Raw genomic sequence first — 24,596 nt, forward strand, 5'->3', positions numbered from 1 at the left:
CGCACCCTGTTCTTCAGGTAAGGCAGCTGGCGTCCTGCAACCAAAGCCTGGTCTTCCAGGGCTTTCTTTGCTCTTTAGTGGAGCAACTCACTGTCGTCAGGCCCGCCCCCTCACTCGCAATGGCCTGTTTTGCGGCTTTAGCGTTGATGTGACTTTTTGATAGGTCAGAAAGAATGTCAGTTTGAGGAAGGCCCGATTTTTTCCTCATATAGAAAGTGTCAGTTGCTTTCGCGTCCTTTAAGTCAATGGCCTACCTGTCATTGGCCTTGCTCAGTGTCACTTACGCACTGAATGCCGTGCCCTAACAGTACCGTAGACGTGTCCATATGCTTCTGTCAGCTGGGGTTTAACGCAATGTGCAATATAATATGTAAAGTTTTGGTAGGGAATGGGAGCGGAAATGCAGGTCGCCCAGCACTGACCTTTTAACCAAACCACTAAGTCAACTGTATGTTGACTTTTAATTTTAATTTTAATCCAGACCTGCAATGTTATAAACAACTCGTGTGTCCTAGAAGGTATTCTCTTGTTTGCCCAATAAAATAGATTCCTTGCGTGTGTTAACTCTGACACGAGACCGATTGAATAGTATGTGTATGTAGCTTGTCTTGGGTAAGGTTTCACTTGTGTGTACTTCTAACGCATAGAAAAGTCATTCTGTTCATCTCCATTTTTTGCCCCAAGTTATTTTAAATAGAACCAACCTTATAAAGCTAATTAATTCATTACCAGGTCTTGGAGGAATAATTCCCACGGATCTGTATAGGGTTGGCTTTATACCCGGCCCTGAGGTAGGCAGTTGAGTCCGCTATAACATGGTGGTCAACCCTTTTTTGGCAGAAGAGATATTGTCACATAATGCCACATTGGAATGCTGGGGGATCTTGGTAGTAGAAGGGGCCCCGGGGCCATACCCTTTAGTATTCAGAACATCGTTTATTGCCAAAGTTTAAGCTATTGGCATTGTAAATGGCAATGCCTTTTATTTAGGTTTTAAAACAAAAACAAAAATGAAAGGCATTATTTGCAATGTCAATAGCGCAAACTCGCGTAAATACGAAACCTATTGCATTGCAGATGCTTGTTCTAAACAGGTGTCGCATCCTTTTTTTAGTGCTTACACTGTATTACTGTTGGTTATGAGCAAATACGTTACACACTGCCTCTAAGATAAGCCTGACTGCTCGTGCCAAGCTACCAAGGGGTTGAGCAGGGGTTATTTTAGGAGTGTAACTCCCTTATCCTGACTAGGAAGAAGGGTCCCTATTTGGAAAAGGTGCAAGCCCTTGCCAACTAGATACCCCTATTTCTAACAGTGTGCATCTGACTTGTTTCTTCAGGTATTCGATCCTGAGGCAACATGTCATTTTTCCTGTTGCAATCTTCCTGGTGTGTTTGAGGCTTGTTCCATGTCTGATGTTTCCATCACGGTAAGTGCTAGGGATGAACAGAGGACAACTGTGTTGTGTTGATCTGATAAAGGGTTACTCTGGAACGGTAACAAGTGTTTTATGGTGATTTAGGTAGTGCAGGCAACAGTTATTCTCTGGTGTGCTGGACTCCAAAGAGCTGGCCCTTTCTATAAATTAATCCAAATCTAACATTCCCCCTCCCTAATTGAGTTATCTACTACCCTGGCTGTTTGTGGCTGTGTCTTGAGCATGGATGGTTCCTGTTTCTGGCTTGTGGTGTGAGTGTTTCCCTTGGCATTGTGTGTCCTAATCAGGTGTATTCTCCCTATTTTCAGGGTAACCTTCTTCATGCAGCCCCATATTAGTTGCAGGGTGCTGCACAGCAAGAGCAAGATTGTAACCACTGGTAAAGAGGCCTTGCTTAAACCTGCGATCCACTTTGGTAGCCAGGTATACAAACCTGTAAACCATTCTATGTTTGGGGCAAATTTTTTTTTTTTTAATCATGATCCACTGTAGGTTGTATAGTGTTTGGAAGGCGATTGACAGTGTGTCCTTGTCCAGGTCTTTCATGGGAATGAAGGTACAGCACACTGTACATATCTTGACGCATACGTCCCCTTCCATTGTGGTATTAAGACATACCGGTGCTACATTACAATGAGGCAGATGGTACACATTTCTTCTTTGCTTTTGGCCAGTTTCAGTGGTGTTCATCATTTTGAGCAGTTCTCACCTGATGATCTGCAGCCACCAACCTGCCACTTTTCTGATATCCACGATCTGGTCCTGGATTACAAGCTCAGCGTCTTATTCCTCATCGAAACATGGCTCACTCAAACTACATATGGTGACCCTGTTTGGACTCCCCCTCTATGATATCTCATTCAAAGATGCGATAGACCCTGTGGCAGAGAGTTTGGCATCACAATCATACACAGAACCTATATTAAGGGCATTCTGTCCCCTGGCCTTATTTAGGACTGTGAAAGCATGCCATTTAAATTGCATTTTAGCAAAACTATTACATTTGCATGCTTTCTGATTTATAGACCACCAGGCACCTCTAAACAGTACAGGGAATCTCTAATAGAGTGCCCTACCTTGCACTCAATTAATCAAATAAGTTTATTTGCATTTGGCGAAAGCATAAAAGTACAAAGAAATATCACAATGCAAATTGATTGAAAAGCATTTAAAATCAGTAGTTATTTTTAAAATAAAAATATTTCCAAGCATCCTCGCCACTAAAACTAACAACAATTCATTATGGATGCATAAACGTAATAAGAACAAATTATTATGACAAGCAATTTAAAATTACGCCAACCGTACGCAAACTCTTCCTAATCCTGTGTCGAATTCTAGTTAACATGTTTAAAACCTTACAACAATTCATTATCAGTAATTAAGCAATTAACGACAGGAAAATGATCAAATAAAACAACCCCCCTCTCTAATGAACTTTTCCTAGTCCGAATGACTGAGTATAACACATTTGCTTTCATAAAACAGATGAAAGGGGTTTCCAGGGAATTAAGGAAGGCCTGAAGAGTAAGAAAATAGACTCAGCGCTGTTAACATTGGGAGAATTCTTTTTTCTTTCCATTTTATAAAAACAACATAAGAATAAAATATGAGACAACCTTTGAGTAGACAAGCAATATATTATTTAGTGAATGTTCTGCGGAAGGAGTCCAACTTGATGGCATTTCGTAAACTCCTGAAAACTTATCTTTTTATCATCCCTTTCTAACATCTGCTCCTTGCCTGCTTGATCTGTCCACAGCGCTGGGATGCCTCAGGGTAGCTATGCACTATATAAGTCTCATTTCATTTTATTCAAGCTGGATATCCTACCATCAGGGAAAAATTCAATCTCGTCCTTGTTAAAAGATATCGATGCATGTCGTTAGAGACAAGGGAGAGATATGAATCGTATCCTCTGGGCACTCTAGGAAGTGTCTGGTCGAATAGAACTGTGACTTTACTTTGATTACATTGCCATCTTTCTAACTCACATTTATTAACTAAAGCCTCTCTTAACTCAGTTTTGGAGAACGATAAGCATTTAGAGGGTGTTGTGTACAGAAAAGCCAGGCCCAAATCTGTGAAAGACTTCTTGACATATGCTAGCCAAGGAATACTAATTGCTCGGTCAAGGCTGAAAATATCTTTATTACAGCTTGATTCAACATAACCAAGTTTCCAGCAATAAGAGGCCCAGGGCCATTTTGATCAAGTCAGTAATAAAAGGGAGGTCAAGTTCTTTATGGGCTATCAGATTCGAGCAAGCCAGAGTAACTGAAAGCAGCTTGTTAACATACTTATCCTCCACTTTCTGCAGAGCACCCACTTCAGCTGTGCCCCATATTTCTGCTCTGTAAGGCTCTATGGCTAAGGAGTTTGCCAAATAAACTTATACCATTTCCCTAATTTATTTCTTACCCAGTTTAGAGGCAAATTTCCACAGAGCAGCTATGCTTCTTTGCAATAAATAATTCTGTTTTCTACCATAGCAGACCAGTCAAGTTTTGAATCGAAGAAAAGGACTAGAACACAAGCATTTGCAATGCAAAAGGTTTTGCATTCATGCAAGTTTAAGCTATTGGCACTGTAAATGACAATGCCTTTTATTTATGTATTGAGTTATAAAACCTAAATAAAAGGCATTGTCATTTACAATACTAATAGCTCAAGCTCTAGCAAGACCTTTCGCATTGCAATAAAGGGCCTTTTCAACCGCTTGTTAGATTGTAAATATCGGAGGATGCGACCGGCCTGCGACGTCTTCAAAGTAGTGATAAATAGTGCAGTGAAGAAGATGTGTAAATGTTGTAAATTACACACACAAAGTTTGAAGGGAGAGTTGCATATGGTCCAAGCTATAAACACTAAGAAAGCACTCCAACGCCTTTCGCTCTATGATTACACTGTCATGCCTCAGGAGGAAGAGCGGGGGCTATTTCCTGACCTCTCCGTGATTTGTGTGTGCAGTGTGGTATTGCGTAATGTCATTGCTATCTTTGGCCTAATAAAAAACACTCCAGATGTTATAGGGCCTGGCTTCACCTCCTGGTGCAGGGCGGGCTGTGCTTTATTGCAGGCATGTAGGGAGGGAGGGAAGGAATCTGCTGCAGCTCCGGCCACGTACAGAGCCCCTGCTATTACTAGTGAGCGAGAGGCACTGAAGTGGTGGTATTGGTACTGGTGGTGGTGGTGGTATTATTGGTGGTGGTGGTGGTGTTATTAAAACCGGCTTTTGAAAACAAACGGTCATGTGGCTTTAATACAGATGACGTGTAACACAAATTTGCTATTTTCAGCTTCCTTCACTGAATATAGAGTGTGGGGCATTTTTTTTCAAGGTTAAGAAGCAGAAAAAGTATATTGTTAGATTAATGGAAGAGCTCCAGGACTTACTGGGAAAGGCACTGCCAACTCCATATTATTTGTGGTCAATAGCACATTCCTATCCAGAAGTTGAACCAAATGCAGAAGATTAGTCTATTCTTATATATGGGCTCAATGCATGTCCAGGCCCAGTATTCAGTTTACATACAAACATATCACGTTGAAAGTTACCAGATTTCCCAACTGAATACGAATTTAAATAAATAAAACAAATTTTGTTGCGCATGCTGCAACGCCAAATGCGATGAAGCGCGCTCAAAACAATTTGTGTTTATTTATATGTTTACTTACCTGTAATCGGCCGTAATCCGCGGTTTACTACCCCCGCCCTGTCCCTCCCCCGGGACACGTCAGCGCCCGGCAGCACTCCCACCACCGGCCGCTACTGATTAACAGGAAATTATAACATCATATTCCACAAGGCAAGCCATGGGTGTTTGCTAAGCATTTTGATACACACTGTTATTCTTAAACAAGTATGGACATTTTGAGGAAATGGAAAACAAAATCCAGCAGAAATGCAAGGTGCAGGAAGACTAACAAACTCTCCAAAAATTAAATTAACAAAAAACACTATTTGTGAATTCCTTTATTCTTCTAGAGTGGGTATGGTGCCAGAAAACTGTGGTTGTAATATTGTCGGATGTAAATATTGTGCCCTGTTGATTCAAATCCATTGGTACACTGGAGTAATAACATAAAATCTACCCCAATGGGACAATATTTTTGTAAATTATATTTAGGACAAAATGTTTGTCAGACATCATTTTTCATTACGATATTCAGACATAGAGCCCAGAGTGGGGTGTACGAACTTGTAATTATATTATTTGCAGTTTTATATAAAATACCGCCAAGTTTGAAAAGGATTAAGAGTGTTTGCTTCTTAACCCCTTCGCTGCTGCCGTCGGCTGTTGCGCGAGCTACCTCCCTGGTGCTGCGCACGTTCAACGGCCGACGCGGCCGCACCCGTTTCTTCAAACGTTCAGCACTGGCGCTGAACGTTCGAAGCAGCAAACGGGTTAAATACTAATTTTTCAAGAAGAAAGTTGTTTTTGAAAGTCTGTAGCCCACGTAAAATATCCAATTTCTAGAACAGATAGTTGCGGGTTTTCAAAAATATGCCTGATTACTTTTTGGGGGGAGTTCAATATAGCTCAAACAGACCTAAAGGTATCAGAGCCCTTTACATGAGCACCAGTTGCTTACAGACAGACACCTTAATTTTTGTTGTTTTTGTTATGCATCGGGAGATCAAGTGATTTGCCCAGAATCACAGGATGTTGAGCATCCCTGCTGAGACTCGAACCCAGCTTCAAGCCTTCACTCTAAATGTATTTAAAGATGCCATCCAGTGTAGAGATAAAAAAAGGTTCACTTTGCCCAATTCTGCATCTTCATCAATAGGCCTTCCAGAAGGTTCAATTGTTCAAAGAAATCAGTTTGGGTTTGGATATCCAGTGTAACATAATTCACCGAATGTCCCATTTAATGCTTAACCACACCTTACAGATTTTTGTTTCCAAGCTCTTCGACAGCAGAGAACCGACAGAAACTAGAGTGCTGCAAGGCGGCACCGGGATACAGCATAACACTTCCTGGAAAAACCAAGTAACCGATATTAGAAATTAGCAAAGGAATATTCACCAGGAGAAAACCGAACATAATACTGATTTATTGACTCGCGCACATTAGACTGAGCTTGGTTGGGACAGATTTTTAATCACAGCTGCTAGTACAGAATCACAAAACAATAATCACTTCAGATGAAGGAGCCATTTAATTAGAGGTGGTGGAAACTGGAAGACAAATTATGCCACCTTAGCATTATATGTAAAACACAACAAGTTTTTGCAACCACCCAATTTATATAGCATTGCTAGTCAGTCAGTCAGAAATACTTTATTTCGACTCTAAAAGAGCCATAAAAGTTTGTACACTCATAATTTCATTTTATAATAAAACAATATTTCAACCCGATCAATAATTACAGTTTTAAACAATTAGTATCTGCTTCGAATTTTAAAAGCAATAAAAAGATAATTTAAAATACGGTGCATTAGCTCAACTGTACCTAGCAAAATAAAAACTCTATTGCCATATTATGATTCGCAATCCCTGCAGCAGGTAATAATGGACAAATAAACTGCTTCCTCTGAGGGAAATAAAATCTACAGAAAAGAATAAAGTGCTTATTGCTTTGCAATGAGAAGTTATCACATGGAAAAACTGGGAGGGAGGGAAACCACTAGCCTTGAATAGGGAAGGCAATTAAGAAGTGTATTATTTTTAGCCCCAGCCTTGTCAACATGAATGTCCTTTTATTTAGATCGATTCGAAGGTACAAGGCAGGTTCTCTTGTGGTTGCGCATGACACGCTAACTGATTGGTCTCTCTACTTGTGAGGCCAGCCTGGGTGTAGCTTTTGAGAAAGAGTGACTTTATAGTAGCAGAGGATACATTTTGTAATGTGTCGGGGTTTGTATAATGTTCTGGAACACCCATTTTGGAAAAACACACTTATGACATACTTAAGCCAAGGTATGTCTAAACTATTGTCCAAATTCATGCAGTCTGTCAATATTGTTCTACAAAGGGACCCCTCAGGGTTTTTCCAAATGTTTTGTCAGAGCAACAGTGGTTGAATCGCAAAACAGTCTTTCAGATAATTCAGACTTACTTCCTCGTGACCGAATAAAATAGAAACGTATTCTCTACTATTTGCAATGATTTACAATTTACATATCCCCAGCCCTAAAAGTTGCCACAGAAAGGCTTTTGCTCTTGTAGATACATTCTTAGTTGGTTAACCTTCTAGCTTTTTAGCAAATCTAAAGATTGCATCAATTGACTTTTGAAATTGCATAATCCTAATATCTAAGGCATGTTTCCAATTAAAGTCAGCATTGAACGGTATCCCTAAGTAGGTAAAGCAAGTAACTTTCTCAATTACTTCAACCCCAATAAAAAAGTTCTGGTTTTAGCATTTTTAGGTGCATATTCCATGACAAATGATTTAGTACGATTCACTTTTAACCCCAGGTTGTTCGGAATCTAGCAGTATTTCTAGTGCATTTGCTTTCCTGGCTATCAGGACAGTATCGTCCGCATATAAGGGAATGGGAATTGGACCCTTATTACATCTTGAGATATCCTTTCCCACCTTACACAGTTGATCTCCCAGCCCTTTAATATATAATAAAAAGAGAAATGGGGCCAAGACACACCCCTGCCTTATACCCATTTCAGAGGGAAAGCCTTCTGTCAGATCTCCCTCACAGCTGTAACGGACTGTGGCTGTGGTGTGTTCATGAAGTCTACTAAGCAACATAATAATTGGTTTGTCAATCCCCATTTCTGACATTATGGGCCACAATTGACTACGATTAACTGTGTCAAAAGCACAGGTTAGGTCCATAAAAGCTAGGTGAACACAGCCCTTCTGTGCCTTAGTATACTTTAGAAAAATTAATGATGAATTAAGAGATTGTTCCACAGTTCCCAGGTCGGATTCAAACAGGTATATTGAGAGTGCCCGACATTTCGATGCCCAGAGTTTCAATTTCGCCAGAATTACCCTGCCAAATATTTTTACTGAGCTATCAAGAAGGGAGATTGGGCGATAGCAGCTGGTTTGCGTTTTATCACCTTTTTTAAGAATCAGCACTATAATTCCCTCCTGCCAGGTCTTGACTAATGGGCCTACTATTACAGCTTTTAAGACATTTGTAATCAGTGGTGCCCAGAAGTCTGGTAAGTGCTTGTATAGATCCACGGGGATTCTCTCTGGACCAGGAGCTTTCTCTGGGTGGCTTTGTTCTATGGCTAAAAGTACCTCACTCACCTCTATGGAGTTACTTAAGCCCTGGGCTAAACCCAGATCAAAAGGAGTTTCCATTACGAAGGGTAAATTTACTGTCCTAGGCTGCGGGGAGAATATTTTTGAGAAATGGGTAACCCATGCTTCAGCTGGAACTACAGTATCAATTTTGGGCACCTCGGCGCCAGATGTAGAAACTGAATTAACCACCTCCCAGAAATCACGAGAGCCTTTCCGAGCTGACGCAGCTTTTAAATCTTCCCAGGCCTTTTCCTTCAGGGACCGTTTCCTATCCTCGATTACCTTCTTATAGTCTTTCCTTACTCTAGTTATTTCATCCTTGTTCCTCGGGTTCCTTTAAGTGCCACCCATAGCTCCTTATGGGCTTCAGAACTACTCTTATTGAACCATCTCGGGTTTACGGACATTTCCTATGGCATTTCGTTAATTTGTCTGCCATAAGGCCATTTATATTTGAGAAGGCAGATATAATGTCAACTGGGGGGGCAGTATCTGAGAGAACTGTGACTATCTCCAGCTTATTGTTTGTCATAAGACCTTCCAGGAATGCAAACTTATCGATCTTTACCCATTTGATATTAATACCCTTGTTCCTATTATACACAACTTCACTCTTTGTTTCTTTTATCCCGTATTTTTGCCAAAGGCAAATGTAGAGGTATGCCAATAGGATTGTGCTCTCTCATGCAACTTGCCCTCACTACATAGCTCTTAAAGAATTGCTCTAGATCTTTACAAATTAAAATACGATCTATAATTGAGGACATATGTTGGAATCTGGGAAGAAGTAACCGCATTTACGTTTTGGGCATATTTCATATCTTTAGCTATAATAACTCTATTCAGTGAATCCCATTACGGCGTGTGTTTAAAATGGTTCACAGACTGCTCTCTCTCATCACATGGGCAGTCATATGGTGCCTACTTTGTTTACAACAGATGGTGACTATAGTAATTAATTCATAGTATTGATCGATTTTACCCCACAAAGCAAAAGATTTTTTGGACAGCCCTCGGATTTGTGTATTGATTGTGTGTGTGTGCGTGTGTGTGTGCACAGAAGAGCAACTATATTGTGAAGAAATGTTTTGAGAAGGTCATGTTTTTTCTGTGGTTTTACAGAAAACATTTACGCGCCCCCCGTCTTCTGACTTTGGATCCGGGTGTGGCTGGTTGATCTGCATAGGTCTGGGCAGGGGTGGGATGTGTGCACTGCGGACAGGAATGTGCAGCAGGGGCAGACAGACACCGTCTCATCCACAGGATTTTCAGCCCAAGCTGAAGTCATATCTTCATGGCTTGCCCTCACGCCCCCGTCCATCCACAGACACACTGCCCCTCCTTCAGTGTTTTCTGGCTGTTCATATCAAGGCATTACTGGTCTTTCATGACTGCTTCGAAATCCTCAGCAGGTACAGATGTCCTGAAAGTCCTGCTGCTGGTTGTGCTTCTGTTGTTTTTGCAGCTATCTATCATGTTGACAGCCCTTCGGAACAGCACGGGAGAGAGGGAGGCCAGATTGCAAAGCCACTAGTTCTCCGGAATCCCTGAGCCCCAGGGTCCAGAGCTGTTGCTGTTATGTGTTGGCGCAATAGGAGGCAGCCATTACCTTCACGTTCCCAGCATGACCTGCACATGTGGAACGAGCAACACGATTGCTGGTTGCAGGACAACAATCTCCTTGCTGATTGGCCAAAATAGCTTCAGAGGTGGGGGAGATTAACAAGGCTGGTTGCAAGAGAGCTCTTGCCCATTGTTTTCCACAACCTTTATTGAAAACGGAAGCTTTATAATTAGGCTTTTATGTCTAACTTGGAAGCGTTTTAGTTAGGATGCATTTCGGAGAACTAACGTGTACACGCAGTGTAGATGGCATAAGTGTACCATTTGCAAATCTATGCTAGGAAGTAAGCTGATATTTTACATTAACAAAATCAGTACTGTCGTGCATCGCGTTCCTTGCAGCCACATGGGCTGCTGGTCAGCTGTTGCAGGGGAGGAGGGGAGGCAGGCCTTTCTGAGGCCAGCTCAGTGGCTGATCACTATGGCCGGAACAGGATTTTGCCGCTGATGAAGATGTGGGTGGGGCTGGAGGAGGAGCAGATGCAGCTTTGAAGCTGAAATAAAATGTAATTGCAGCGCTTGGAAAATCGGCTACGCCATTGTCCCGGCTGGGTACGTCGTCGTGCCTGCTGTAGGAAAAACCCATTACAGAAAATAGAGCATGCACCATTTAACAACTAAGAAAAGGTGCTAGTAGCCGCGGCAGAATATAAATGGGGATATGCCCTTTCTAAGGAGGGACTAATAAGCCTCATAATGAATCAGATGCCAGCATTTAGGAAGGACAAAGCGACAAGCCAATCAAAAATAAGGTCGGGGGAGTGAGCAAAGCTTCTCTCCGTACCGTACTGAACTACCACAGATCTCCACAGAGCAGTGCCCTCATGCTGGCTCAGGCTCGACCTAATAAAGGACTGTGCCCGTTCCAGAGAAAACCTATCTAGATGGAATGAAGTAGACTTTTTCCTTCCCAGTCCCGCTATCATAACGAAGGTTGTTGATTTGTTAACAAGCAGACCCAGTTCAGCCTTGAAAGTTGAATGAGACCCAATCACGCAGTATAGGGCCAGGGGTGCATCAAAACTGCATCATCTGCATAGAAGAGAGCAGGCAGCGATTGTCGCAGGGATTCTGCTCCTACACAGAACTGTGCATAGAGACTTGGAACCTCAGTGAAATAGGGTGTGCCAAAACTCACCTTAGTACCCAAAATCCCCTACTAGACTAGCAATCAGTGTCTCATTGGTTCTTACAAACTCCCAATGATTAGACAACCCAGAACATGGACTTAGAAACCCTCCGGTAACGTGGAACACATGAACACTCTTTCGTTATACAATCATATCAATCCAGAACGAGGAGTAAATGAGGACGCGTGCACATTTGAAATGTTTATTTTCTAATGCAGTTTTCTCAAGCGCAGTATCTTAGCTAATACAAGTAAACATATTATAAGAAACAAAGTAATCAGCATAGTTACTAGTCCATAGAATACAAAGAGTGAAAGCATGTTAAAATGCTAGAGGGAAGAAGGCTAAAAGACACCTAATTCTCACCCTCCCTTGCTAGTATTTTATATTATATCTAAGAAGATCTCTTTGGATCTTAGTGGTAAGGGATCACATCATCTTCCACCAGCTCTCTGCATGCGAAGCATCATCAAGTGTGTGTTAATGCTCTGTGTAGTGCAATATTAAACGTGCCTAAAGCTAGAATTTCACCGCAGCTGCATGTATGTTATGTCTAGAACGTGCGAAGATCAAACCTCACAACAACCACTGTGTTGAACTAACCTTGAAGGCCTCGGCACTCACTGTACAGACATAGCTTACCAAGCAAAGCTGATACTAATAGCAAAACATATTATTCTCGTGTGAAGCAAAATACTCTACTAGGCTAAAGGCTCTAATAACAATATGTGCCGTGTGCAGAAGCAGCAGAAAGGTAAAATGACGTTTAAACTCCTAATAAGCTCATGCTAACTTAACACAGTGCGAAAGCAAAGCATATCAATATGACACGATATGCCACCTGCTGATCTCTGCACTGCGCGGTCAAAACTTCATTACATTTATTGGTGTACAAGGAAAAAAGAAAGAGTGCAAGGACGCACCCCTGTCACACCCTCTTTTTAATTTAAAATATTTCCGAACATTCCCCCTGTTTACCAAACCTGACTACTGCCCCTGTCTCTCTATACATCTCCCTAATAAAAAGAATTATGGAGTTGTCTGAGTGGTTTACGCAGTCAAAGGCCACCGACAAGTCCACAAAAGCCATATAAAAATGGCCCTTTTTTGCACAAACATATTTTGCTGCAAGTAAGGGTGAATTTTGTCCGTGGTCGATCGTACTCCTCCCCTTTCTAAACCCGTATTGTGTCTCAGCTAAAACATTATTAGCAAATGCCCACTCCTCCAGTCTATTTAGGAGCAATCTCCCCATTCATTTGGCAGCGCTATCCAGCAGGGAGAATGGTCGGTAATTTGCCGGATTCGAGGGATCCCCCTTCTTATATATGGCGATAATCATGGATTGTTTCCACGATACCGGGGGTGCCACTTTGGAAAACAGTATTAAAAACATGGGTCAAGAATGACACCCATAAATGTTTATGTACAAAGAAAAACTCCAGAGGAATTCCATCCAAACCTGCTGCCATTAGGGCAGGTGATTGAGAGTGTGCAAACTCAATTTCCTCACATGAGAATTCCATGCCCAAATGGGCAGTCATCAAGTCCTAACGTTTTTTCGTAGCGCTATCAATCTCTACAATAAAAATGCGTAGCAAGTCAGACAGCCAGGTGGATTGATCTATATGAATATCAAGAGAGGGGCTGCCCTGATCCTGCAGAAGAAGGGCATTTACCACCCTCCAAAATGCCTTGCTATCTTTACTCCTCGAAGCCTCACACAAATGTACCTATACTTCATTCCGTAACTCCTTTTTTCTCACCCCCCTAGCTGTCTTAAAGTCAGCTCGTATCTTCCTTATCAAATCTTTGTTTCTGGGACTTGTTTTAAGAGCAGTGTAAAGATCTTTAGATGCCTTCGAGCAATTTGTCTCAAACCCCCTTATCGTCGATGGAGTGTTTCTTGTACCTGGATATAAAAGGTTAGAATTTATAGATGTTAAAATTTTACTAAATGCTATTACTACTTGCTGACTATCAGTGTTGGAGTCTAAGCAGGATTCAGTGTCAGGTAACACCTCTTTTACAACTTTTGGGAGGAAGGTAATAGGGTTAATTTTCTCCCATTTAAGAGTAGATCCATTTTTCCTAATCGGTTTTGGGGCATTTATAGAGCTTGACTTAGCAGAAAGAGGCCAAATAAAACAAAAAAAGAAGGAAAGCATGATCACGGAACTCTGTCAACTTGGCTATGGAGGACTTAATACATATCTTCAAATTTGTCTGAATAATTTTAAAATCAGTTGTTGAGGTAACTCCAGTACGTTGAAAGCTGGGGAGGGGTTGACCAGTCGTGGAGTGACACAGATTTATTATAACTAGGTCCCAAGTTAATTGGAAAACTGTTTGAAATGTTTCCGTAGTTATGATGCATAAAAATGGACTAGTAACGAATCATTCGTGTCAGTTACCCCACTAATACGTTTGTCCGAATTGGAGCTACAGTACACATGAAAATCCCCAGCTCAGATAAAAAAACTTGAACATGTGTGGTATGTTAACAGAACTTCCAAATATTCCCGCCAACTCATCTATCACCTGTGTAGGAATCTTAAAATTATTATTCTAAAACTGAATTCGTAACAAATCAATTTTCCCAGAACCTTCAGTCGTGATAACATGAAAATGGGGCACGTTATTGATAAAGGTCACATTACCTAGGGTAATCCTGTTTGCTATAATTCTGAGTAGATCTACCTGCTGCTGATGGAACTGTTGGCATAACAAAGGAGTTGTAGCCATTTACATAGACCGACTGCTCTGTCCAATTTTCCTTAAAGCAGATAGTATCAGAATTCGTAAACACTTTATGCGAATTTTGATTATCCTTTTTGTTTTCATAGCCCGCAATATTACTGGAGAGAAACTTTATATCACTTAGGGACTCCTGCGACCGAATTGCTGTCGGTACTGGTAAGAAGGATGCTGTAGGGTCAATTGGTAAGGATATAATACTGCTCAGGGAATCTAAAACAACCAACTGAATCCTCTCCATGGGTACCAAACCAGAAACCGTTTGATAATCGTTATAAAGAACAGACTGAGGAGGCAAATGATTTAGTGGAGAGATCAGTCAAACACATGCTTCCATATCTTTCAACAATGAGTACCTATTTGATAGAGCAGGGGCATTAAAAGCCACCTGGGCAGGCTTATGACCAGTTCTCACTAAAGAAAGGCCCTGAGTGAGTACGGTGGAACTACGTACTGGTGCGACCTATACAAAAAGCCCAACGAGACTGCATAAATCAGAGAATCGAGTGAAGGGGCAACCGGTAAACTCCCTAACCGGTCTCTCACAAGCCATTCATTATCAAAATTTAAAATAACCAGTCAATATTGGTTGTTTTTCATCAGACCTAAATCACTGCGTTCTTCTGGTCTTGATCAAATGATTTTGGATGAGATGACCTTTATTTTAGTTTTGAGACATTCAGTGTCGAGCCTTGGCCTGAGTAGATGGGGGATTTACTCTTACCCATACAATCTTGTATGGTCACCTGCGGTAGGCAACACCTAGAGACCAGATCTACATGGTCTGGACCTTTAGGATCCCTGCTGGGAGCCACTGATTTTCAACACAAGGATGACCAATAGAATTAGAGGGCGATTTAACTAACTCACGACCAAGGATCATGTTTTCACAATTAGTACACAAATTATGACTTTCACAATCATAGTTTTAAGGAGTTTTACAGACATCAGAGGGGATGACCTTAGTTGGTGGTTAGAGGATAGAAGTAGCTAAACTACCACTGGAATCTACCGTCATTTGTTGTGCTAACCTTGTAAGGTGCAAGCTATAGAATCTAGATAGGTCGCAAAAGTTGTTTAAAGTTATGAAGAAGATCACACCAATGAGGGAAATTTAGTCTCTGAATGTTGGTGCCCATTCATACATGTGGTACTCGCTGGCAATGCAACCTTTCTGATCTTCTCGGCAGGACACTTGGAGGGCAGTGTCGCATGGCCTCGTTTTCATTTACCATTTATGGAGGTAGCGTTGTTTGGTTTCCCACTAAATTTAGAGGCACGCTGTGAATGTTCGGGAGTTGGTACAGAGACTGCTGTTAATTCTGGAAGAGAAACCCCATCTAGTTTTGTTACTCCCCCCTTGGTTGTAGAAACAACTAGATGACTGCCCTGCCCCTGACCCCAACCAAAGTCTCTTTTCTATAAGTGGGATTTATTTTTCTAAAGCCGATGTTGCATTGGCCAGAAAGGTATCTAAAGAAGTAATAGTTACCTCCTCTGTTGCTCTCAAATTTTTCTTGCCCATGTTGGGCCTGTAACAGGGGAGTGTAGAGGTTAAAGGGGGGGCCCCAGCCTAGCCTCCGCCGACGAGCGTGGATGGCCCCGCGCAGAGGTACCAGGCAGCTGCCTTGCAGCATGTCCTGTTGCAGGAAGAGTGATGTGGCGTGCGGTGGAGCCTGGGGGTTGTAGTCAGTGCCCTGTCTCTGCTCCGATGCTTCCCCAGGGAATCTCTAATAGAGTGCTCTACCTTGCACTCACTTCAATTGTCCAACTTGAGCATAATTGGAGACTTGAATCTTCATCTTGATCTAATCAACAATAAAGAAATCCATGACTTTACTAATGACATGGCCACTTTCCAATTAGCTCAGTTATTAAAAACATTCAGCTACTAGGCTGGCCATCTGCTGAACCCTGAGTTTTACAACCTGGCCACCCTTCAAACTGCTCCCCCTATTCCAGTGACCTGGTCAAACTAATATTTGGTGCCTATGACCATTGATACACCTAGCGTTGAAAAAAACATTACCGGTAACCCCACAATGAGAAGGTAGTGGCATAAACTGGACCCATCTGTCTTTTCAAGGTTAATTGAAAGGAGTGTGCCTCTATTAGACTCCAATATAGAACGGGAGGAGACTTCCACCAAAGCTTGGCTCAATTCTGCCTTGGATCATTTTATTCCTGCTAAGCTCTATAAAAGTAGGAAGCAGCCCCCCAGTTGCTTGGTTCTATAAAGCATTGCTCATAAAAGAAGCAATTCAAAGAACTAGAGTGTGCTTGCTCCAAATCCTATGATGCTGCATGCTGCAGCATCATGCTGAATGCAATACTTGAGAGCGATTAAATGCTACAAGAAACTGATTAAAACAGCCCGTGTCAAATTATTTGCCGACAAATCAAAAGCAGCAGCAAGCTTTCAAAAGTAATCTTCTTTGTTGTGAACAACCTGATTAAACCCACCTCCACTCCTGGATTAGCGGAAGCTTCTAACAGCCACTGCAGCAAGCTTGGTCAGTTATCTTTATCTTTACTTTAACAGGGGTGAGAAAACAGTGTAACCTGTCTCTCTTGACACAGGGACCTACCACTCACAATGGGCTACCTTGGACCAATTGGCTCTACTTAACACAGATTCTATCACCACCTTAATGCGTCAAGTGAAATCTGGATCTCCAGATAACCCATTTAAACCTGATATTATTTTAACATTTCAGGAGAGCGTCACACCCATATTTCTAGAATTAGCTAAACTCTTGCTGAGCACTGAAGAAGTATCAATATCATGGAAACATGCCAAGGTTATACTTCTTCTAAAAAGCCTTCGCTAAATGCCACTCAGCCAACTTATTTCTCTTCTGTCGTTTCTGTCCAAGGATGGGGAGAAACATGTAAACAATCTCCTAACTAAAATATTAGAACAATATAAACTATTAGATTGTTCCCAAAATGGAATTCGATCAAACAGCACAAAAATTGCTATTTTAACAGTTACTGAATCCCTTTGCAGTACTGCGGAGGCTGGCAAATCCCAGGCTCTGATACTCCTAGATTTAAGTGCGACCTTCGACACTGTCTCACATGCAATAATATTAACTTGCCTGGTTTACCTTCTTTTTAAAGGAGTGGTGTTATGATGGTTCTCTCTCTTTCCTCATTGACCTGCCGCGCGAGGTTGACTGGTCATCCTTGGAACTCTAGTTTGTTCCAGGTCTTCCGGTCATTCTAGGAGTGGTGGTTGCTGAGGCAGGTGTGTGGGATCTCTGTCTGATGAAAGAAGCTACAATAAAACTTATCTATACCTTCATATTTGACTTCTGGTTGTCCCCTACTTGAACAAGTGGTCTTTTAAAGTTAAACCCTCCCCTTTCGCCTCATCACAAAGAGGACTGGCTCCTGGTGTCCCTCGGGGTTCGGAGCTCATTCCTACCCTTTTAGGTCTTGCCTAGCGTTGCAGCGTGAACGCGCTACCGTCGCTTTGCGAGGCATGCAGTACACACTCTAGTGTGGAAGCTTCATGGAAGCTCCGCCCACTCTCTGCCCATTGGCTTTGGTCTTAAATGCTGCCTTCAGATTGGTTTGAGGCTTGTTTGTCCCTCCTCATTCATCATTTGTATTCTTCCACGGCTATTGGCCCCTTTACTGCTAACACTATTTTCTTCTCTGTCTCCCCACCCCACCCGCCCCGTCCCTCAGTCTGTGACTTTACACCCCCCCCCCCCCCCCCACGGCCGTTCGTGTTTTCTTGCCTGCTGGCACTTCCGTTTTCATCTTTATTATTGCCACTTTGAAATATGCAAGTTCAAGATGCGTGCTGTACAAAAACTTCTTGTGTTTATTCAACTCGAATTCGATGTTACTCTAAATATATTAAGACTCTAGGCAACATTCGGGGTATGCATGGCAACTGACGCCCCTTAGTTCCCAATTGGCATTGTTGTCAGGCCGGCTGAGCGGCAGTGTTTTAACTCCTGCTTAAAACGAGCACTTTTAATAACTTCCTCTCAATTCAGCTCTATAATCTTGTGTACTGAAGTGACACGCTAACGAAATGCACTTTTTTGAATTCTGAAGAGACGTTTTGCAGCGTGAATCTTTCTGGATTCACTATGCTGTGCATTATTCCGCGGTCTTGTGGTTGGGTCCAGATTCGTAGTCTTTTCTTTTTTTTTTTTTCTTAGCCCAGGTGGGCGTTGGTGTCACACCCCCTTGGGTGTATTTCCGGTGACGTCGGCATGCTTCCTGCGGAAGCTCCCACTCTTGGGCGCCATCTTCAGATTCTTTTTTTCCGCGGTCGGGTCTGGATCGTTCCCGTTTGGGCTCCAGACATTTTTGGAGAAAGAAGAAAGAAAATACAGAAAAGACGAGGAGAAGTCATCTGAAGACTCCAGGGGACTTCATCGACGAGAAACCAGCAAGGATAAGGCGTTTTCCATCGAGATCTTCGACGACCATCGACGAACACGCGACCAGAGAGGCCCTGGACGCTCGAGGATGGACAACACGCCGTTCAAGTTCTGCCGTAACTGCCACCACAAGTACGCGCAGAAGGACCAGCACCCGGTATGCAACCTTTGCCTACCGGTGGACCACGAAAGCGGAGACTGCAACGCCTGTTCCGCCTTCACCCCGAAGACCCTTCGTGTGAGAGAGAGGCAGAGGGTAGCACACGCCGCCCTGCAGGGGAAGGCCCCGACTCCATCACTCTACGAGCTGGGGATGTCCTCCGAGGAAGAAGACAACGCTGCCGCCGAAGACGACAGCTACACGGTCGTAGAGACCGATTACACGAAGACTTCTGACAAGGTAGGAGACTCTTCAGCCCCCAAGAACCCGAGAGACTCTGAGTCTAGAAAAATCGAGGGCAAGACCCCGAAAGCGCCGACGCCAAAAAAGGTGGCGTCCGCGACTACTCCCAGGCCCAGCGGATCCTCCGAGAAGGAGTCCCCGGCGCCGAGAGCTGCTGATCAGCACAAAACGTCGAAAATCGTCCCCGAAAAGGATCGATCGACGCCGAGGGAGAAAGACCCAAAACTGACGACGACGACCAGAGAACCGAAATCCGGTTCGACGTCGAAAACTTCGACTCCGAGAGGCACGGCGACGAGCCTTCCGCCGAAGAGAGCGGCCGACCCATCCGACGCGGAACACGCGGCCGAGATGGAAAAGAAGAGAAGGCGCCTCGAGGCAGAAATGGAGAACATCATGCAGCGGAAGAAAGATTTCGACGCAAAGATGAAAGCCTTCACGATCCCTCACAAGACCAAGCCACCGGTGATGGAGCCGGTCGAGGAGGAAGAGGAGATCGCCGAAGTCACCGAGGATCAAGACCAGGACGTCGAGGTGATCGACGACCAGGAGGAGTACGAGAACCCCTACGATAGTTACAACTATGGGGAGGAGGAGGAGGGCAGGACAGACACATAGTCGGCACCCTCGAACCTTCAGGAGGTAGATTACATCGATGTCGACACCGACAGCCCGGAGGAGGTGGTCGACACCTACCCCTCGAGGCCCTCGCCGCCGGACGACATCGGGGCCTACAACTCGGTGATACAATCTGCCGCAGCAGCTTTCAAGCTCAAGCTCGACGAAGAGAAGCAGAAAGCAGACTTCCTTCTAGAAACATTGCTCCCACACAAACGAGGAGCCAGTTCCTTCCAATGCTCGAGAGCGTCTTGGCTCAGGGGAAGGAAGCTTTCAGGGAGCCCGCAACATGCAAGGCAGTAACTCCCAGAACTGAGAAGAAGTACAAGCATGCCACAAAGGACCCGGCCTACATTCAGGGCACGGTCTCCGCAGACTCCATTATCACGGCCACAGCAAGGAGGAGGGCTAACGTACCCACTACCTCGGGGCCACCACCGGATAAGGAGAGCAAAAGGATGGATCTGGTGGGCAGAAGGATCGAACGGAATGCCGCGACCCACTGGCGCATGGCTAATTCCAACGCCCTGATAAACAGGCACATGTACCAAATCATGGAGGGACTAGGGCAGTTGGTGAAGGACTTGCCCCAGGATGCCAGGCAGAAAGCCGAAAAGCTGGTTGAAGAGGGAAAGAATGCGGCAAATTCTTGCCTTAAGACGGCCCTGGATGGGGCAGACACCGCCAGCAGGCTCATGATGATGGGCGTCACGGAAAGGAGGCACGCCTGGCTCAGAATATCCGGTTTCAAACCGGAAGTGCAACACAGTATCCTGAACACACCGTTCAACGGCAGCACGCTTTTCGGACCAACAGTGGATGAACAGCTCAGCCAACTGAAGAAGGATAACGAAACAGCAAGATCCATGGGAGCATTGCAGTTCAGAGGGAACAAGAGGGGCACCCCGTCACGGAGGCCCGGCGGGAGAGGCGGAAACCAGCCAGGTACATCACACCTGGCTTTCCAGCAAACGCACCAGGCAGACTCGCAGAGTCAGCAGGGCCATCAGAAGCAGCCCTGGCAGTACCAGCAAAGAGGCCAGTCCTTTCGAGGGAGAAATGGACGGGGACAAAATAGAAGAGGGGGCCAGCAGCCCACCTCCAAGTGACTTCAAAAAACTCTGTGTGCCCACCCACAAAAAAGATCCCAGGGGGCAGCACGTACAGATGGGTCAAGACAAACTAGACACCTACGACCACAGGACACCAGTGGGAGGAAGATTAAGATTCCACCTCCAAGAGTGGAGAGAAATCACATCAGACAAATGGATCCTCAACATTATCCAATTCGGATACTGCATAGAGTTGGAGGCGAGGCCAACAAGCAGAAAACCAAAAAGAAAGCCACTAGCAAGCAAGCAGCTGCAGTGCCTTCAGGAAGAAGCAAAAGAACTCCTGCAGAAGCAGGCCATAGAAAAGGTACCCTTCAAGGAAAGAAACACAGGAGTATACTCCACGTACTTCCTGGTACCAAAAATAGACGAGACAATGAGACCCATTCTCGACTTACGGTTCGTGAACAAATTCATAAAAACGCAAAAATTCAAAATGACCTCCCTGCAAGAGGTGCTCCCACAGTTGCAGATTGGGGACTTCATGGTCACTATAGACCTCAAAGACGCATACCTGCACATCCCAATGAACAGGAAGCACAAGCACATGCTCAGGTTCACCGTCGGAGAAAGCCACTACCAGTTCACGACACTGGCCTTCGGTCTAAAATCGGCACCAAGAGTTTTCACAAAGTGCCTCACAGCAGTCGCAGCGCACCTAAGAAGGCAGGGAATACACGTATACCCTCACCTGGACGACTGGCTGGTGAAAGCAAACTCATACCAGAAATGCAAGCTGCACGCACATACAGTGACCAGCACGCTCATAAACCTGGGGTTCTCCATCCATTGGAAGAAATCATCAATGGAGCCAGAACAAGTGAAGATCTTCCTGGGAGCACAGATCAACACCTTACAGGGCAAGGTGTTCCCCAGCGAGAAGAGGGCGAGGGCGCTGGTGAAGGAAACTCGCCTCTACCGGAAGGGACAAGCTCGGACAGTGAGGACTGCGAGCAAGATCATGGGGATGATGGCATCATGCATCCACCTGGTACCGAATGTACGACTCCACATGAGACCCATTCAAGAATGGCTACAGGAGCAATGGTCACAAGCTACAGGCAGTTGGGAGGAGCTAGTGGTTGTAACGCACGCAGTGCAGAAGGAGATGACATGGTGGACCATGGAGAACATAGCAAAGGGAAAGCCTCTAACGCCCCCAACGCCAACAGTGACCATCACCACAGACGTATCCCTGAAGGGATGGGGCGCTCACATGGAGGAGCTCAAGGTGAGGGGACTGTGGACACCGACGGATGCCACAAAGCACATCAATTACTTAGAATTGAAGACGATCTTCCTTGCACTGAAAGCCTTCCAAACAAGACTGTACAAGCACAAGGTGTTGATACAAACAGACAACACCACTGCGATGTTCTACATCAACAAGCAGGGGGGCACCCAGTCGGCCCCGCTTTCAACGCTAGCGCAGGAGATATGGAGATGGGCCATCCCTCTCAAGATAGACCTGCTGGCCATACACCTGCCAGGGAAGGACAACATACAAGCAGATTGGCTCAGCAGGCAGACATCGGCATCCCACAAGTGGGAGCTCAATGCTCAGGAGACAAGGCGCCTATTCGACAGATGGGGAACTCCATCGGTGGACCTGTTTGCCACACGCCAGAATGCAAAATGCCGAAACTTCGCATCCAGGCAGCCCGAGGAAGGGTCACTAGGGAATGCCCTATGGATAGATTGGTCAAGGACATTTGCCTACGCCTTTCCCCCGATACCACTGATGCACAGAGTACTGAGCAAGTGCAGAGCGAGCAACATGACACTGATACTGGTCGCACCACAGTGGGCGAGGCAGACATGGTACTCGCAGATCATGGAGATGACACAGTGTGCACACCACAGATTCAGCAGGCGAAAAGACTTACTCTCCATGCAGAACGGAGAGGTGCTACACCCAGAGCCAGAGAGCATGAGCCTAGTAGCGTGGCTCCTGAGGACATAGAGTTCGCACATTTAAGATTGCCAGAAAGTACACTGAAGGTCCTGCGGGAGGCAAGAAGGCCTAGCACTCGGAAGTGCTACGTGGCAAAATGGAAGAGGTTCACAATATGGTGTAGACAAGAAAGACTTCACAATAAAATGAAGAAGGATTCCACAGTGCTAAAGTACCTGACGCACTTGCTAGAGAGGAACCTTAGCTCATCCTCCTTGAGGGTTCACTTAGCAGCGATAGTCGCCTACACAAGGGGTGAAACTTGCAGGAGTTTCTTGACGTCACAGGTGGTGAAGAGATTCCTAGACGGGGCGAAAAGAATCGCACCGCCCAAGCGGGTGCCGCCACCGGCATGGAACTTGAACATAGTCCTAACGGAACTCATGAAAGAGCCCTTTGAACCGCTTCACAAGGCGTCCTTAAAGATGCTAACTATGAAAACAGCTTTCCTGGTTGCAATAACGTCCCTACGCAGAGTAAGCGAGCTGCAGGCTCTGACGCTACAAGAACCCTACATACAAATTCACAATGACAGGGTTGTGATGAGGACTGACCCAAACTTCATGCCGAAGGTGGTATCTAAATTTCACATGAACCAGTCTATACAGATACCGAGTTTTTTCCAAAAACCAACAACTGCGGCAGAGCGAGCTCTGCACACCCTGGACGCCAGAAGGGCAGTCATGCACTACATCGAAAGGACGAAGGGACACAGGAAGACAAAACAGTTCTTTGTGTCATTCGCCAACAGTTACATGGGAAAAGCAGTAACCAAAAAGACCATTGCACGATGGATCGCACAGACAATCCAGCTCTGCCACAAGCGGGCAGGACAAGAGCTAGCAGAGGGGACACGTGCCCACTCCACTAGGAAAAAGGGCGCTACAATAGCCTTCCTGGCTAACACACCCATACAAGACATATGCCTGGCGGCAACATGGGCTTCGGTGCACACGTTCACGAAGCACTACTGTGTGGACATACAGATGAACAAGGAAGCTCAAGTTGGACAGAAGGTGCTACAGCACATATTCAATACCCAACGCTCATCTTCCACCCAACCGCCACAGAAATGAGAAACCGCTACAAAATCTATGCACAGCATAGTGAATCCAGAAAGATTCACGCTGCAAAACGAATAGTTTTCTTACCTGTCGGTGTAGTTTTGCAGCTTGAAGATCTTTCTGGATTCACTAGCGAACCCACCCACCTCCGCCAGAAAGATGAGGCTGGAGAGAGAAGAGGTGGTTAACAAAAGAAAGGATATTTAAAAAGTACAAAGCGGTAAAATACCAACTAATTAGAACATTGCCATTACTTCGGAAACGAAAGAAACACGGAAAAAAAGAACCCGAAGATGGCGCCCAAGAGTGGGAGCTTCCGCAGAAAGCATGCCGACGTCACCGGAAATACACCCAAGGGGGTGTGACGCCGACGCCCACCTGGGCTAAGAAAAAAAAAAAACAAAGAAAAGACTACGAATCCGGACCCAACCACAAGACCGCGGAATAATGCACAGCATAGTGAATCCAGAAAGATCTTCAAGCTGCAAAACTACACCGACAGGTAAGAAAACTATTCGTTGTGGCACATTTACACATTTGCATCATGTTTACTGTATGATTAACATGCCGATCATTTTCACGGTTCGCCCACTGGCTCGTATACGCTTTGGCTTGTCTCGGGCTGGCTCTACCTGCTAATTAATACATTGGCTCACACACCTCTAACAAAGAGATGAATGGATACATGACCGTGAGCCCCGTAGATGGTAGAGAAATAGACTGGTGCAGACAAACTGACAGTCAGACTCCTTTGCCTCCCGTTAGAATCATCACTTTCAATAACCTGGAAACCTGCCCGAAACTCCTGCATGCTCCAACCTCATCCCCCTCACCTATTCTTAGCAGAAGCAGCAGATTCTGA

This window comes from Lissotriton helveticus, unplaced genomic scaffold (genome assembly GCF_964261635.1).
Source record: "Lissotriton helveticus unplaced genomic scaffold, aLisHel1.1 SCAFFOLD_829, whole genome shotgun sequence".
In the NCBI taxonomy this organism is placed as follows: Eukaryota; Metazoa; Chordata; class Amphibia; order Caudata; family Salamandridae; genus Lissotriton; species Lissotriton helveticus.